We start from the raw sequence: 18,686 nt of genomic DNA on the forward strand, positions 1-18,686 counted from the left end.
TATATTAGGAAATTCTCTCTCTCGGAAAAATGTCTTCTCCATAGGTTTATGAAAATAAGTCATTCTTATCACAGTTACATTCATAGCACTAACATCTAACGTGGAAGGTGCACGGAAGACATTTTTTCTGGAAAATGAAGTTCGTCTGCACAGTTCTTCCCAGTTATGTGCAGGAACACAGTGAACTCATTAAAAAGCAAAATGTAATTTACAGAACGACGAAGTATGAGCCGTCTCGTCAACAAATATGTATAAAGTTTTCATGGTTTTGGGTTATTCTGTCGTAAAGTAAAAGAGATTTACAATGAATATGAAAAGTCGATACGCCAATTTCTTGAGAGTGTGCTGTTAGTTAATATACACGTGATTTCTTTTTCTTTTCTCGTTGTTACAAAGAAGGTAGTGTAATTTATCCTAGGCAGATCGAGGGAAGTTATAAATTAAAATCTTACCATTAATGAGCTTGTTAGATACAAATCTTTAAGAAAGCTGGAAAAGGAGGAGGGAAGTTTTAGAAAGCTGATAAAATTTTACCCAATAATAGTCATATTATTATTTGGGTGTTTCATAACTTAAAATTAGACATTTGTTAATATGAAACTATAGAATGTGACGGGAAAATTTTTTTAGTAAGAAACACATTAGATTGCCAAAACATAACTGTATGAAATTTAATATAACACGTTCCATCGATGCCCTGTCACAGAGCGAGGTGGCGCAGCAGTTCGCACACTGGATGCACATTCGCGAGGAACACGGCTGAAATCCTCTCCAGGTTTTGGTTTCCCGTGATTTCCGTAAATCGCTCCAGGCAAATACCAGGATATTTCGTTTCAAAGGGCGCAGCCGACTCCCTTCCCCATCCCTCTCAAATTCGAACTTGTACTCCGCCATTAATGACCTTATCGTCGACGGAACATTGAACACTATCCTTCCCTCCTTCATCCTTCGATGTACTGTCAACGCTTGCATTAGTTTCTCGGAGCCATGTTATTCATATTTTGCAAAGATAAATCTCTTTCGTTATATTGTTAGTACTGAATATTTACGTACTTAGTTGCAAAACTACTCGTATTACTAGTCGCACTGTTGACACACGAGTAAGTACATCTAGTAATACCACGCAAATTTCTTTACATTGTAAGTATAATTAATTAACTCTAACTACTAGTGGAAATCGTGGAGGGGGCAAAAAAATGTGCAGCCCTCGTCGTCTCGTCGTTTCGTTTCAATGTTGCTCATGAAAGATACCGTGTGTTGCGGTATTTAAGTATGTGAGAAAGACATTATAATTTCGTCTACAATGGGTTAAGCGATACACACAGCGAATTAACCACATAAACAACTGGGCACACTTACACAATATCTTAAGATTACAGAAGGTATTTGCAAGTACCAAGCCACAAGAAAAGTTCACGTCCTGTGCTTTCTTTTGAGTCATTTGTAAGTGTACCTAAGTGAATATGTGGGTAGATGGTGCAGCAGTTGCTATTCTGTGTAGTTTACTGCGAATTGGACTCATTATTCCATTGTGCGGTTGTCTAGTATAATAAAAGAATAACGAAGCATTTACATGCAAACCGGTTTTCCAACCTCATCTTTACAAGCGCTGAATTTAAAATATGGATACAAGGAAGAATGTCGTCGCATTGCTAACGAAAGGCGTTGGTAACCTTGATGTTGAGCGAATTATTCACACACACACACACACACACACACATATATATATATATATATATATATATATATATATATATATATATATATATATTGTTGTTGTTGTGGTCTTCAGTCCTGAGACTGGTTTGATGCAGCTCTCCATGCTACTCTATCCTGTGCAAGCTTTTTCATCTCCCAGTGCCTACTGAAACCTACATCCTTCTGAATCTGCTTAGTGTATTCATCTCTTGGTCTCCCTCTACGATTTTTACCCTCCACGCTGCCCTCCAATACTAAATTGGTGATCCGTTGATGCCTCAGAACATGTCCTACCAACCGATCCCTTCTTCTGGTCAAGTTGTGCCACAAACTTCTCTTCTCCCCAATCCTATTCAATACTTCCTCATTAGTTATGTGATCTACCCATCTAATATATATATATATATATATATATATATATATATATATATTCACTCATTCAATCACTCTTTATTTACGATAGAGCAGTTACGATTGCAGATCTGTTGAGATCATTTCCTTAAGCTCGTGGATCTAGGCGAGCGGTGTACGCGTAGACGTGGCAATGATGCGGCAACTTGTGGAGCCTGCAGTAGTTGGTGCAGCGTCAATTACAGAGAGCTGAGCTGCGCTGTGGTGCAACAGGCGCCCGTCTCAACTTGCTACTTGTTGCTCCTGCCTCGGAACAGCACGCGAGTACATCTGGGCCTGACCCACCGCACGTGAGTCAAATGGTTCAAATCGCTCTGAGCACTATGGGACTTAACTTCTAAGGTCATCAGTTCCCTAGAACTTAGAACTACTTAAACCTAACTAACCTAAGGACATCACACGCATCCATGCCCGAGGCAGGATTCGAACCTGCGACCGTAGCGGTCGCGCGGTTCCGGACTGCAGCGCCTAGAACCGCACGGCCGCACGTGAGTCATTGCATTCTGGGAAGTCTCTGAAGGTTGACCGTGAACAACTTTCAGAAATGGTTGCGAGTGGGGGTTGCATCCCATAAAACTGATGTAAATATTTTGCATGTGTGTGGAAACACATACCAATTACGTATGCGAATGGGTACTGGAAGAGTACAAAGAAGGACATCGCGATGGTCATACAATATGTGATCAAAAGTATCCGGACACCCCAAAAACATAGGTTCTTCATATTACGTGCAGTGTGCTGCCACATACTGCCAGGTACTCCATATCAGCCACCTCAGTAGTTATTACACATCGTGAGAGAGCAGAATGGGGAGCTCCGATGATTTCCACACTGCTAAACATCCCTAAGTCCACTGTTCCCGATGTGATACTGAAGTGGAAACGTGACGGGACACGCACAGCACAAACGCGTACAGGCCGACCTCGTCTGTTGACTGACAGAGACCGCCGACAGCTGTAAAGCGTCGTAATGTGTAATAGGGAGACATCTATCCAGACCATCACACAGGAATTCCAAACAGCATCGGGATCCACTGGAAGTACTATGACAGGTAAGCAGGAGGTAAGAAAATTTGGATTTCATGGTCGAGCTGCTACTCATATGCCTCACATCACACCGGTAATTGTCAAATGACGCCTCGCTTGGTGTAAGGAGCGTAAACATTGGACCACTGAACAGTGGAAAAACGTTTTGTGGAGTGACGAGACACGGCACATAACGTGGCTATCCGATCGGTGTGTGTGGGTATGGCGAATGACCGGTGAACGTCATCTGCCAGCGTGTGTAGTGCCAACAGTAAAATTCGGAGGCGATGGTGTTATGGTGTGGTCGTGTTTTTCATGGAGGGGCTTGCACCCCGTGTTGTTATGCGTGGCACTATCGCATCACAGGCCTACATTGATGTTTCAAGCACCTGCTTTCTTCCCACTGTTGAACAGCAATTCGGGGATGGAAATTGCATCTTTCAACACGATCGAGCACCTGTTCATAATGCACGGCCTGTGGCGGAGTGGTTACACGACAATAACATCCCTGTAATGGACTGGCCTGCAGAGAGTCCTGACCTGGATACTATAGAGCACCTATGGGATGTTTTGGAACGCCGACTTCGTGCCAGGCATCACCGACCGACATCTGTAACTCTCCTCAGTGCAGCACTGGACGAAGAATGGGCTGTCATTCCTCAAGAAACCTTCCAGCGCCTGATTGAAAGTGTGCCTGAATGAATGGTTCAAATGGCTCTGAGCACTATGGGACTCAACATCTGAGGTCATAAGTCCCCTAGAACTTAGAGCTACTTAAACCTAACTAACCTAAGGACGTCACACACACCCATGACCGAGGCAGGATTCGAACCTGCGACCGTAGCAGCCTCGCGGTTCCGGACTGCAGCGCCAGAACCGCACGGCCACCGCGGCCGGCCCTGCATGAATGGAAGCTGTCATAAAGGCTAAGTGTGCGGCACACCAGTATTACCGATGGAGTTCGCCACGAACGTGTACCTCATTTTCAGCCAGGTGTCCGGATACTTTTTATCACATAGTGTAGGTTTGTTTGAACCATAAAAGAGAGTCGTGAATAAATACTGGGCGTGAGTCGTGCTTGGGTAGCTCAGTTGGTAGAGCACTTGCCCGCGAAAGGCAAAGGTCCCGAGTTCGAGTCTCGGTCCGGCACACAGTTTTAATCTGCCAGGAAGTTTCATATCAGCGCACACTCCGCTGCAGAGTGAAAATCTCATTCTGGAAACATCCCCCAGGCTGTGGCAAAGCCTTGTCTCCGCAATATCCTTTCTTTCAGGAGTGCTAGTTCTGCAAGGTTCGCAGGAGAGCTTCTGTAAAGTTTGGAAGGTAGGAGGCGAGGTACTGGCGGAAGTAAAGCTGTGAGGACGGGGCGTGAGTCATGCTTGGGTAGCTCAGTTGGTAGAGCACTTGCCCTCGAAAGGCTAAGGTCCCGAGTTCGAGTCTCGGTCTTGCACACAGTTTTAATCTGCCAGGAAGTTTCATATCAGCGCACACTCCGCTGCAGAGTGAAAAACTCATTCTGGAATGCTGGAAAACATGAACAAACAGAGGGTTTGAGGATAGACGCCAACTATTCAGCGAACACGATATTAGGTAAGCGATGTAGGAATCATACAACTCCATACACATCCCTAGAATACAAAAGACATGTATATAATAAAAACTGTACACTCAGAGGCATTTAAGCAATCATTTTTACCGGTCACCTTGCGCGAATGGAATGGGAAAATACGTTTTAACGTGGAACAATGAAAATACCCTCTGCCTTCCACTTCTCAGTGGTTTGTAGACAAGAGATACAGATGGACGGATTGTATGAATATCGAAGTTGGATGGCAAAGTAGATACGAGGCATAGGAAAAAGTTCTTGGGCATTGTAGAGGCATAGTTTTCACATCTATGAAATTTATTTTATTTATGTTGATAATGTTACATAATGATGAAAGTCATGTGACATCTAGGTACGCAGAAAATTTGTGATCATAGAGCCCTTTGAAATAAACGCATTTTCCCAGGTTTACTACCTAAAATGGAAAGAAATGTGTACTGCGCCCCCACGCATATTTTATCGCTAACGGAAATTAATCCAAAGTTGACGAAGGTTTGTAGCTAGTCTGACTTTTCACTTGCAGCGTTTAAGTAAGCGGAATTCAAACTGGCCGTAATCTTCCTGAAAGTCACACACCTGAGAGAGGTCTCAAAATTGCAACCACAAATGAAAACACCCAGAATGTGAAAAATACGGTATTTGATGATCAGTTAGTAAAGATGTGTGAAGAAGCTGGCGCTAAATGCAAATGGAAAGTTAGAACGGTACACTTTTAGTCAAAGAATCAATCATGAGAAAGCTTTCATTTGTTGAATGTTGTCCAACAACAAATATCTCAGCAGTATTTGGAGTTTTAAAATCAAACCTGCGGGCTTTATGCAGAAATCCATTGGTGAGGAATGGGCCACCACGTCACGCCAAATGCGGAATAGAGAAGCTATGAGTGGAAGCCGGTGGCCTATCATCACAATTTGAACTTAATTTTGTCTGCCGGTAACGTCATGACCTTTTCTGGAACGCGCAATGAAATCTTCAGACTGATTATCTTGCAAAAAGTAACTCAATACCTGGTGAGTGCTATACAGGTCTTTTAGACCATCTGGATGAAAAAAAAGGACAAAATTCATCCATTATCAGAACAATACTCATGCCCACAAATATTTGTAAATGAAAAAAGCTGAGGAAGCTGAAAGTGAAATTTTTAAACGCCATCACAATTGACGAGATTCGACACGTTTCTCTTTTAACCATTCTCACGTCCGAAGTTACTTGTCGTCCAGTGAAGAGTTTCTGGCAGTCGAGGTTTAATGTTTTCCAGACCTTGACAGTCGCACTTCGGGTGTAGAATCTGCACATTGTAATATCTCTCCACAAAGGCCATTGTACAAAAATAGTGACACGCTGAGAAATGAGTATCTTCTTTTAAAAGTTACGAACTTCCACAGCGAGGCCCACCGATTTCTGTCTTGTTTCCGTAAGACACGGGGTTGGTAATTGGATGTGCTTGGTTTTCCTTTACATCTCGGCTATCCACATTCAGATTTTATGTTGATTCGCTAACTCACTTCAGGCAAAAGTTAGGATACATACTCCAAGAAAGTCACAGTGGACTGTTTAATCCGTCCATGCCCATTCGAACTAGCCACCATCTCCAACGACCTCGACCCACCGCTAACCTCCCAACTTGGAAATTATATATTGCTGTCGAGTTAGTCCAATTGCGACTATTTCGTATGAACGTACGGATGTGAACAGCTAACCCTCTACCATACTGTACTCATCGTGCAACCCTTTGTTGACTGCGTCTTCTACGCTTATTCTCTTCATTTTAAATGACTAATCTGTTGTGACTAATTTATTAATATTTTCACAGTTTTGCGTATCATTCAAGGTATTTGTGTGAGTGCCTTTGAACGCAGAACTCTCGTGTGTTTTGCTTTCTAGGTGAGGAGATGGAGTTATTTCACTACATAAGGCAAATGGTATCCGGTGCTTAAACTAAATCATCCGCATCTACACCCATAATGAAAAAGCTATCGTGGATTTTCTTCTGTTGAACGAATTCAGTTGCTTTTCTAACCCTCGATATCTGTCATTTTGTCGTTAGTGTGCAATTTTCCTCAGTGAAACAGTTTTGGAAAAAAGACGTCTGTTATTTCGGTGTTTTCTTTGTCATTCTGCGTTTCATTGTCATTATGGCCATAGTGTCTGGACAGATGGCTTCGATCCATTTACTGATTAAACATAAGATCAAAATTTCTTAAGATTTTCTGTCAAGTCATTAGGTAGAAATTTACTTTCGAATAGGTTGACTCTCACGAATGGCTCTTCATACGCTGATTTTGCCTTCGTTTAGTTTTTGTTTCCCTGTGGGCCTTTGGCTGCATTTAAATCTGCAGTAAAATTCTCTTTCCTTTCGCAGCAGCTTTCTATCATTGCTGTCGAACCATGGACGATCTTTTAGATCCCTTATACCTTTGCTCGGCACATACCAGTCTGTACAATGCTGTTGTGTTTTGTCGATTGATACTCATCATTGTTAGCACTGGAGATGAAATTTTCATGCTGACACATCAGGTAATCTGAAATTATTTCGTTGAAGGTGTTATTTTTTCTCTCAGACAACGCTTACGGATGTATCCGGAACAAAGACTTCAAGTATATGCAATGAATAAATTGTGTATTGGGAAAAAGGTACGTGGAGTGTTACTAAAGTAAACTGAGTCATTCTTAAACGGGCTTAGTTCGCTGTGTCTGTAGAACTTTCATCATCGCTTCATCGCTTGAATTAGTTGAAAAAAAAAATTGTTCAAATGGCTCTGAGCACTACAGGACTTCTGAGGTCACCAGTCCCCTAGAACACAGAACTACTTAACCGTAACTAACTTAAGGACATCAAGTACATCCATGCCCGAGGCAGTATTCGAACCTGCGACCGTAGCGGTCGCGCGGTTCCAGACTTAAGCGCCTAGAACCGCTCGGCCACATCGGCCGGCTGCATTACTCGATACAAGAAAACGGCGAAAAACCAGTATTTTTCGGACAGGCATTTTAACTCCGATCCTCCCAAACATAAATTCAGTGCCTTAGCTATTTTCTACCTCTGTCGTTTTATAAGAAAATAAAAAACATCATCAACAAGTAATGATCTAACAACATGGGAACAAAATTATATACCATTCCTCTGAATGCTTTATGTAACTAATATTTTGATTAGTTTCAAGCATGTAGGCACCTACAGAAAATGAAATGTCACGTTCTTAATGAAAAAATTCTTTTAAATTATGGAAGGCCAATAAACGTGAAAAATGAACGAGTGCATTAAATTCATAACAGGTAATACAGAAAACCAAGAATTTCCCACGTGCCAGCTTCATTTCAGCTCCGCTTTTATTCTACAACTGAAAAATGATAGTATGCATCAAAGAAAAAAGGGAGCAGAATTCATTGCGCTGCTTGTTGGTACATATTATAGAAAATAGGGAGGACAATTCATTTCGCAACTTGTTGGAAGAGGAATCTCATTTAAAGAGAGAGAAAATTCAAATGAGCCCAGTCGTCTAATATCTAGACTTCGTGAAAGTAGTACATATTATAAGGCGCTAATTAAATTCTTGAGGCAATAAATGCAGTCCCAGAATTAAGGAACAACGAAATCGAGATAGGAACAAAAATGAAATAAAATAAACGTGAGAAACCACTTGGAGAAGAATAAAAGACTGCTGCGTTAAAGTCAGAGTGTTTACTCGTGGTCACGGACACAGAAACACTTCGCAGCTGTGACTGAAAACACGCTGTGTTGAACTGTATGTAGAGCATATAACAACACAATTTGCAATTTTTTTGTTGTACCTTGGAACAGCTTTCAGGCTTTTACCCCTAATCATCTCAGCGATAAAAATTTAATATACATTTTTTTCCATATTGAGATAATAGTATTCATTTTGTGTGCAGTAGTTTTTTTACTGAAATTACAAAAATTAATCCCGAAAAGTTCGGTTTCTGCAAATGGGGAAAAACTCTTCCAAGGTCTAAATGATATGCACCTAGAAACAAATATTCTATTCAAATGTAAAAATGTTTCAATCGACCAAATCTGTACTTAAGGGGAGGTTTACTATCTTTGGCCCGAAAAAAGCATGCTCTTTGAGAATTTTTTTTCTCGGGATGTGTTATAGATATCAATGTCAAATTTGGTCAAAATGTTTATTGCTATTTCCTCTACAAATTAGAATTTTTTCGACCAGAAATGTCTAAGAGCAAAGGCGGAAGTGCCGTCGGAACAAAACAAAATTTCGATGTAAATCTCCACGCGCAGCATGTCAGGTCAGCAGGCTCGTCTGAAATCAAAATTGAGTTATCGTTAGCGAAGTATATAAGATTCTTTAGGAGTTGTACCTCGCTTAAGTTATTTGGACCATAGGAAACAAAATGGCGGCCATTTGAAAATGAATAGGGTTTTTTTTCATCGATTTTTCGAATTCGTCCGCCAAGTAGAAATATTTATAGCTGATGTGTCGGAATAAAAGTGATACAACTCCTAGACAATTTAGTTAGCTGCGTCGGAAACAAAGAATCATTCCAATCGGTTCAGTAGATTTGAAGTTACCATACCGCTCGATAAAAAAAACGTCATTTCGAGAAATACGCGTTCGAAGTTTTGACTACATATAAATGCAATATTATGCAACGTACGTTCAATCTTCTATTCCGGGTCCATAAACTAGTCCTTCCTCTTCTTTATAGATGGCGTTCTACTCGATCTGGGTCATCCTGCACTGCACCAGAGCCGTTTGTACGGCGGGTGACAAGCGGCTTTCGGCCGTTTGAGTCCGGTGGTCGTCCGAATGCTTGGTGAACTGCGTCGAATAGAGCCCCAGGGTGACGTCCATCGTTGTCATCGTCTTCAGAATTGCTGAATACCCTTCGTTGAAGCTGCTCACTGCCATGAAAGTTGCAATCTCCACAGTCTTCACACCAGAATGCAAATGCTTGGGGGGTAACTGCCTAATACACGCTTTCAAACTTTCATTTGAATTTTGTTTGGTTCCTCCCAAGCACCGGTACAATAACCTGTCCTCCGAAAGAAAAAAAATGGTGCGTGAAAAAAGCCGATTTCAGGCAGGTGCATTTTTTTGTTCAACCGCGAATAACAAACATTTCCGTTCCGTTTTCGGAAAAACCGTTTCAGAGGTGGATTCTAAACACTTTTATGGATACAAAAATGCAATTTAAAAAAAATCGATTTTTTTGAACCAAAAGATAGTAAACCTGCTCTTAACATGAGATACATCCTGCTATCGTGTCGGATCTGCTTTCATCAGACATAGTGTAGCAGCTCTATGTGGCATGGACTGTGTAAGTCCCATGCAGAAATATTGAGCCATGTCGTCTATAGCCGTCCGTGCAGAGTTTTGTGCACGAGCTGACCTCTCCATTATGTCCCATAAATTTTAGGTGATCTGGATGGCCAAACAATTTTCTCGAGTTATGCGGGATGTGAACAACTATGGCCCGGTGACATGGCGCACTATCATTCATAAAAATGCCATCGTTGTTTGGGAACATGAAGTACATGAATGTCTGAAAATGGTCTGCAAGTAGTCCAACATTATCATTTCCAGTCAATAATCGGTTCAGTTGGACCACAGGACGCAGTCCATTCCGTGTAAACACAATCCACACCTTTATTGGCCCAACACCAGCTTGCACAATGCCTGGTGGACAACTTGGGTCCACGGCTTCGAGGGGTCTGCGCCATACTCGAACCCTACCGTGAACTCAGAACTCATCTGACCAGGCCATGGTTTTCCAGTCGTCTAGGATTCAAGCGATATGGTGACCAGGCCAGGAGAGGCGCTGCAGGCAATGTCGTGATGTTAGCAGAGCCATTCGTGTATGTCGTCTGCTGCCATATCACATTAACGCCAAATTTATCCGAACTTTTCCAAATGAATACGTCCGTATTACGTATTACGTTGTGTTCTAGGGTTATTCCAAGCAGTGTTGCTTGTCTGCTAGCACCGACAGCTCTATGCAAACGCCGCTGTTCTCTGTCGTTAAGTGAAATCCGTCAACCATTGCGTTGTCCGTGGTGAGAGATAACATCTGAAATCTGGTATTCTCGGCTCACTCTTGATCTTGTGGATCTCGGAACGTTAAATTTCATAACGATTTCCGAAACAGAATGTCCCATGCGTCTAGCTCCAACTACCATTCCGCGTTCAAAGTCTGTTATTTCCCACCACGCGGCTATAAACACTTCTGTAACCTATTCACATAAGTCACCTATGTACAAATGACGGTTTCGCCAATGCACTGCCCTTTTATACCCTGTTTATGCGATATTACCGCCATCTGTATATGTGCGTATCGCTATCCCATGACTTGTGTCATCTCAGTGTATTACTCCACTACGTGCCAGTAATCAGTAAGTCAAATCAAATTAGGAAGTACTACCCAAAATAAGTTATAAGCTAAAAATATTTTGAAACCATTGGAAAAAATCAATTTTCGAGACAAGGGAAATTATTTAGACATTTAAGAAACGCAGTTCATTTGAAAATACTATGTGTGCCATGGTAAAGAGATCTTCCCTTTCAAGATACATGACGGTGTACGACTGCTCACACGTGGCTTAACCGTCCGCACGTGATGTTACTCGTTACATATACAAATACAGCATTTCTGCTCACCATAAAACTCCATAACTGCAGAATTAACATTATCCTCGCAATACCTTTCATATATTATACAGCACTTTAAATAGCCTATGTAGAATTCCTAATATTTACAAACTCTGCTCAAAACACGAACTCATGTCTGACAACAACAAAACAGTAGAAAATGTCGGAAACTGTTTTTGTCGCTCTCTAACGCACATTCCTTTATGTGATTCTAAAACTGAGCACTAGATGAAAATCGGTCCACGAAACATGCGTTCGTGCGTCACTATTCACCAGGTACAACACTCTCCCCAACTAGTTAGACATTATAATTATCTTTTGTGACAGAGTATATATTTTCGTTTAAGTCCACCAATAGGAGTCATTCATTCTGGGACAGGTTCATACACTAAACCGAACATCCTTTATACATGAAAACGAGTCAATATTTTTGGCCAAGAATACATTATAGTGTAAACTAATACCTATTTATTTTGCGTTACAGTATTTTAGAATAGAAGAGAGAGCGAAGATTCAACATTTAGTAGCCCGTTTCGTCACAGGATCGTTTAATGAACCCGAGAGCGTTATTGACTTTGTCAACGAACTGCAGTGACAGGCTATAGAAGAAAAACATTGCGAATTACGGAGAAACCTTCTTTTTTTAAATTCGGACAGTGTACCGTTCCACGAAAATTCGGGGAACATATTACTTCCTCCGGTATTCTTTGTGAAATCACAACGACGAGAAAATCTGCGAGATTAGAAGTCACTCGAAAATACATTGAAATTCTTTACCACGCATTATCCGCGAATGCAGCGGGTATCATGGCCATCAACCATTATGAATACATAGTAATTTTCTGATGTTGTTACCGACTTTCAGGGAGGATGGAGAAGAATAAATATATCAATTTGGGATTAGGAACACTGGTACGGAAACGGCCGAGTGCAAAGTTATAAGCGAAAATCGTTCTGATACCGCTGACCGTGGAACACATGTACCGGCAATATTGTTGTTAATATTATAGGCTAGGCAACTTCCAGAGGCGATAGTACGGATCAACACAAAAAATGTTTATATTAAACATGGGCTCTAATGCTCATAGGTCTCAGGATATGCGTTTTAGAGCCCAGGTTTACTAAACATATTTTTCTTGTTTTGGTCTATACTGCAACCTCTGAAAGTTGCCTACCCTACAGTCTTAGCAACAACAACACTTGTACATGTATTCTACTGTCAGAGATATCAGAACGAATTTCGACTATAGCTTTCGATTCGGTCGTTCCTGGGGCAGGGTCCCTTACCTCACATAATACGTTAACCTTCTCCATCGTTCCTGAAAAGTTCTTCACTCTGTAACATAACTTCCCGAAGTGGATGTAATGCTGTCTCTAGGTAATTTTAAGTTTGATCAACTAATTACCTAACTGATCTTGACGATTTTCCTGTCTAGTCTAGAAATCTAAATGATTTAAATAGGATAAAATAGACGTTTCCCATTTCTGCTACGTAATAATTGCTTGAGGGATTCTTGGACGTTCCTTTGGATGTTGCGGAAATGACACAACATTTCTTTGAGGCATCTTTTCGTCGTCACCAGATGGTTATTCGACTGTAGAAAGCTGATTTTTTTTGTCTTATATCTATTTTCATTCCCCTTTCACAGCCATCACAGGAGTGTCGACTGTACATCATCACGAAGATGTAGAAGAAATAGCAATGCTGGGTCACTGAAAGAAACGTAGCCGTTCATGACCACGATAGCTTGAACGAGTGGACCCAAGTCATGTTATGAAAATCATCTCTAACACACGACAATTCATCTCTGGCCTCAGCTACAGCCACCAAACGCCTCACTGAACCTTCAGCGCACTCCGTTCCTTGCATCATTTGAAAATGAATTCTCGACACTGGAGGTACACTACATATGTCAAGTGAGTTATTGTCCAGTTTCTGTGCTGTTTGGTCCGTGAATGACATAACTTTCTGTGAGGAGTGGTCTTTTGCGAGATACACGACTCCAGATGTCCACTGCATGGAGTTTCCTTCTCAAATTTGGCTCTGAAGCTGGTTGCGATCGATTTACATTCAACGACAGTAGCATTTTCTGTTCGGAAATAAGTCGTTTGTCACTGACATAGAGTATTACTCGTCTCCGATCCCTGTCAGGATCGTTTTATAACTGTCCTTAAGCCGTGTTACATGACTGTGAGAGGTACACCATTCCTTGTAGATACGTTAGACAGTCTGCGTTAATACACATACAAATCGGGCAACTTTATGCACGGTGTGATCATGTGCACGTCGAGCATGACAGCTCTTTTCTGCCACTCTGTCACGTCCCCGTGTCAACCATCGTCTTACACTGATTGGATACGACTGGGTGGCATATACACATCACTTCACATCCCTTATGCACGTTAGTGGTTGTGTCACATGACCACCGGTTCCAGTTCTACACTATCTGCACTATCTGGAACGCTGCAAAGTGACTAGTGTGCTCTTTTAAGAGGGTGGCTAATCGTCCGACATCGTAAATTATGATGTGGCTCCTAAGATCCACGGAGGACGGTTTCGCTGAAACTCTGAAATATTTTGACCCAGCGCTCCATTTTCATCTTTATACTCCACTGCCGGCGGAAGACTTCAGTAGAGAATACTTTAGCGTAGTGAATCAGTAGTACTGAGGCACACTTGTAGCATCCTGGTAAGTAAAGGGACAGTAGAATTCTTCCGTATGGTGAAATACCGTTTCCGAAGTCGCAAAGCACTAGCTTCTTACGACTTGTGCCATGTCGACCTCTGCAGTCTTTGTGATGTCATCAAAAGCGGTAAGAATTCCATGTCTTTCTCACGACGAATTTTGCGTCTTTATTACTTTAAGCATTATGGGTATAGCGTCTATGGTAACATGGCTCAAGAAAGTGCATGTAGTAGCATGGTTGAGGGTAGTTTTGTAGGGTGTAGCAACCGCTCACCTTCTTCTGTTGCTCTAAACTCCGTGTTGATCTCACCTGTCTGTGAAAGTGCTACAAGTCTGGTCAGAGTAATATTTCCCACACTGTGATAAAAGCTCATGAACACTTCGCTCGGTGACGAAAAACAATGTTAAAATATTAGTAACAGAACAGAGATGGGCTCCTGCGGAAGACACCCTTTCATCTTGTCCTCCTCTTATGTACATTCATGGAATGAGGAAGCTCGAGCTAATCCCACCAACGTAAAAACATGAAATCAGTCATTTTTGTGCTCCTTGATCTAGACAAAGCATATGATCACTGATGGAATTTCAGTCTCTTCAACAAACCCTTGAAATTATGAACGTGCATCTTATATCATGGTTTCCACCTAATCACCCTATCACTTTTAACAATATGGGTTGCCATTACTTCCATCCTACTGCAAGTGTACCACAAGGTTCTGTCCTCTAACGTCTTCTGTGTATCATCTCTAGTGTCGATATCACTAACCACTTCCTGTTCATCTCCTACGCAACGCCGATTGTTCTGTTCTGCTAATCCTCTATTCTCTACCCTCCAAATCCATGTAAACAGGTTTACCTCTTGGTGTAAGCAGCAACTCCTCTAGAAAAAAGGTACTTTCCAAATCCCACGTAATAGTTACAGAAACAGTCACGGCCAGCTTACATCCCGTGACCTCTTTCTAACCATTTATGACCGTCCCACCCAATTGACTCACATACTACAATTTCTCTCACTAATTCCCTACTGTAAACTATCACAGAAATTCCACCTACTAACCACTCGCCAGAAACCAAACAACAGACTAAAAATTCTTGCCTAGCTTGGGTATGCATTCCTACAGTAAGCACCACATTTGCAAAGGCCAATTCCGACCCATCGTCTCACTGTCGATTTTGCCTGGATATTTGCTCCACTGCGCTTCTCTCAGTTTGTTCAAATCGTAAAACGTCACACATTACACCTCTGTTAATGCATCCCCTTACTCCGTCCTACACGAATTCTTCAGCAACACATCTACTCCTTCTTCCCCTCCTAAACCACTTAGAACATCTACGTACTACCAACATTCACCACAAGTGTGACTCAAAGAACACCATAACTTTCGCCCTTATTACAGTAATAGCATGCCGCCAGAGCAATATCAGCACATTCCACCTACCCTACTCTTAATAACCGTCCATACGCTTTCTCAACGCTATTTTTACTGCCTCCCTCACCCTGAAAGCTAAATACAATATGGCTTTTATCCATTCAGTCAGATCTATCCCCTTCCTCCCAATATCTTCGTTCCATCCTAGTTTCCCGTTCTATTCTTTTGTTTCCTACCAATAACGATGTTGTATCCTCCATCCTATTCGCGCCTTTCCTGTATCTAATGTCTTCTGTGAGCAGCCCACCAAGCAACAGGAAGTAACGCTCGTTTTATAGGTGTATGTACATCACTCTATATTACACATACCTTGATGACATTGATGTCCTCAATGTTACGCATATACCTTGATTTTTCAGCCGATTTGTTCAAAAATGTTCAAATGTGTGTGAAATCTTATGGGACTTAACTGCTAAGGTCATCAGTCCCTAAGCTTACACACTACTTAACCTAAATTATCCTAAGGACAAACACACACACCTATGCCCGAGGGAGGACTCGAACCTCCGCCGGGACCAGCCGCACAATCCATGACTGCAGCGCCTCAGACCGCTCGGCTAATACTGCGCGCCTTCAGCCGATTTCTCTCCGTGTATTATCATGAGGTACTTAGTTGCAAGCATTTGATGGGGAAATGGAGGAAGGAGGGACGTTTTTAGTTGACTAATCCATCATAAAACTTTGATATTGAAAACCTGCTCTTCACGCCGCTTCCAACAGAACTACCTCGCAGCAGTTTGCAGATTAAAATCTCTAACTTTTTAATTCAGTAGCTATATAGTTTTAAGTCATATAATTTCTTTCCTTCTTTCTTGGGGCCTTTGTCCCGCTTCATCGTGGGGTCGGCCTTGTTACTATTGATTTGGCAGTGTTTGTGTCAGAGTGTGGCTAGATGCCCTTCCTGCCGCCACCCTGAACCCCCTGCTACGGAATTAGTGTACCCAAGCTTTCTGCATCTAGTGTAAGACATGAAAATTGTGAAGTTTTCAGACGTCTGCGAGCCGTGTAACTGAGGCGGAACGTGGGGACCAGCCTGGGATTCACCTAGTGGGATGTGGAAAACCGCCTAAATATCACATTCCAGGCTGGTCAGCAGACCGGCCTTCGCCGTTAATCCGCTGTGCGGAGTCGATCCGAGGCCGGCGCGCCTACCCGAGGCTAGGATGCAGCGCAGTAGCGCTCTCGGATACCATGGCGGGTCTTTTAAGTCGCAATATAAGTAACTACAAAATACTTCGAGTGATGAATTCCTTATGATATGATTACTAGTTCCTTCACAAGAATAGGAAACAATTTATTTACTGGGCATAAATTCCACTACTAGAACTCATTTGCTAATGTGAAAAAAGTTTCATTGAATCGATTTTGCACTAACTGCACTGTGTCTAATTCTTGGATACGAAGACTGGGAATATTTTTCGGTGCAGTTAGGTAGAACAACAACCAGAGTGCATGTGTGTCGTTCATGTTTATTATCAGGCCTGGAATGCGTGAACAGCTTCAGATGTTATCACTATGAAGGACAAAGAGATGCCTCATACCCCGGTGATATAACGTTATCAGCAACTGACAGAGTTTGGAAAGGGACACTTTACGGGTCTCCATTTGGCCGGCCGGTCGAATCGTGCAGTATTCAGATTTGTGGTGCATTCAGATGTGACAGTAGCCCGATGATGGACTGCATGAGAAAGTGAAGGCATGCATACTCGTCGTCAAGGCTACCGTCGACCATGCCTGACCACCACAAGGGACGCTAGCCGTATTGTGGACCAAGCGCATTGTAAAACCTCCACATCTGCATCTTCCATCCGAGAACAAGTAATGGACTCTCTCCAGCATTCTATGTCATCCTGTACCCACTGGTGAAGACTAGCAACAGCCGAACTAGGGAATTACTGCCCCATGCATACGGTGCCATTAACAAGACAATGTAAACGTTTGTATCTGGACCGGTGCCATGACCGGATTGCTAATAAATGGCGCTGTATTGTGTTACAGTTACAGTTGATTGAGGAAGAGGGGGTTGGGTTGTTTGGGGAAGTGACCAGACAGCGAGGTCATCGGTCTCATCGGATTAGGGAAGGACGGGGAAGGAAGTCGGCCGTGCCCTTTTAAAGGAACCATCCCAACATTTGCCTGGAGCGATTTAGGAAAATCACGGGAAATCCAAATCAGGATGGCCGGACATGGGATTGAACCGTCGGCCTCCCGAATGCGAGTCCAGTGAGCTAGCCACTGCGCCACCTCGCTCGGTGTTGTATTGTGTTCAGCGATGAGTCGCGGTTCTGCGCTACCGTAAATGACCCCCATCGACGAGTGTGGCTTCGACCTGGGTAGAGGGGTCTTTCTTATAATGTTTTGGTGATACAAAGTGGTATTATTGTTGACAACATGATGTTGGAGCCATCGGTCATGACTTCAAGTCGTCGTTGATAGTGATTGAGGGAACTGTAATGGCACAACGATACCTCACGGAGATCCAGCGTCCGCATGTGTAATCTCTCATAGGACGGTAGTTTGGTGCCAGTTTTTCAAACAACAGTGCCCGTCTACAGATACGACATGTATCGGGGGACCGTCTGCGTGGTGATGATGCACTCCTGTGGAGAGGAAGATCCCCATATCTGCCACTGATAGAACGTGAGGCGAGCTCGGGCGTCAACTCAGTCCGAGTTCCAGTATTAAGCATATCAAGCATCATCTACAACAGCTGTGGCCCAACCTGTCTCACTAGCCGATACAGCAGGTTTATGAGACCCTTCCCAACCGATTCAGTGCGTCCATCCAGGTCAGAGACGGTACAATGTCATAATATAACTGGGCTCATACTGCCAGGTTCTTTGTGAATTTGACTCGAATTCTTAATAACTGAAGTAACGTCACGTACCCTCTCAACCCTGGACTATTTATTTGTTCCTCCTATCCCTCTGGGTGCTCCACTTTTTGTCAGGAATTGTACTTGCGTTTAAACTTTAACTGGTCCTGAAAATAGAGTTGACCAGGTACTACACGTTATCTAAAGGGTCTAATAGTTCGCTAGCACTCAGCTGACGCATTCACTACGTTCAGAAACATTCCTTCGCATTGTTTCCGTATAATTATGCTATCTACATGAAGAAAAAGGAAGGAAGGAACGAAGATTATCATCCCATCGACAATAACCTCATTACAAACGGAGCACAAGCTCGGATTACGGAAGGATA

Source organism: Schistocerca serialis, chromosome 3 (assembly GCF_023864345.2).
Source record: "Schistocerca serialis cubense isolate TAMUIC-IGC-003099 chromosome 3, iqSchSeri2.2, whole genome shotgun sequence".
Taxonomy (NCBI): domain Eukaryota; kingdom Metazoa; phylum Arthropoda; class Insecta; order Orthoptera; family Acrididae; genus Schistocerca; species Schistocerca serialis.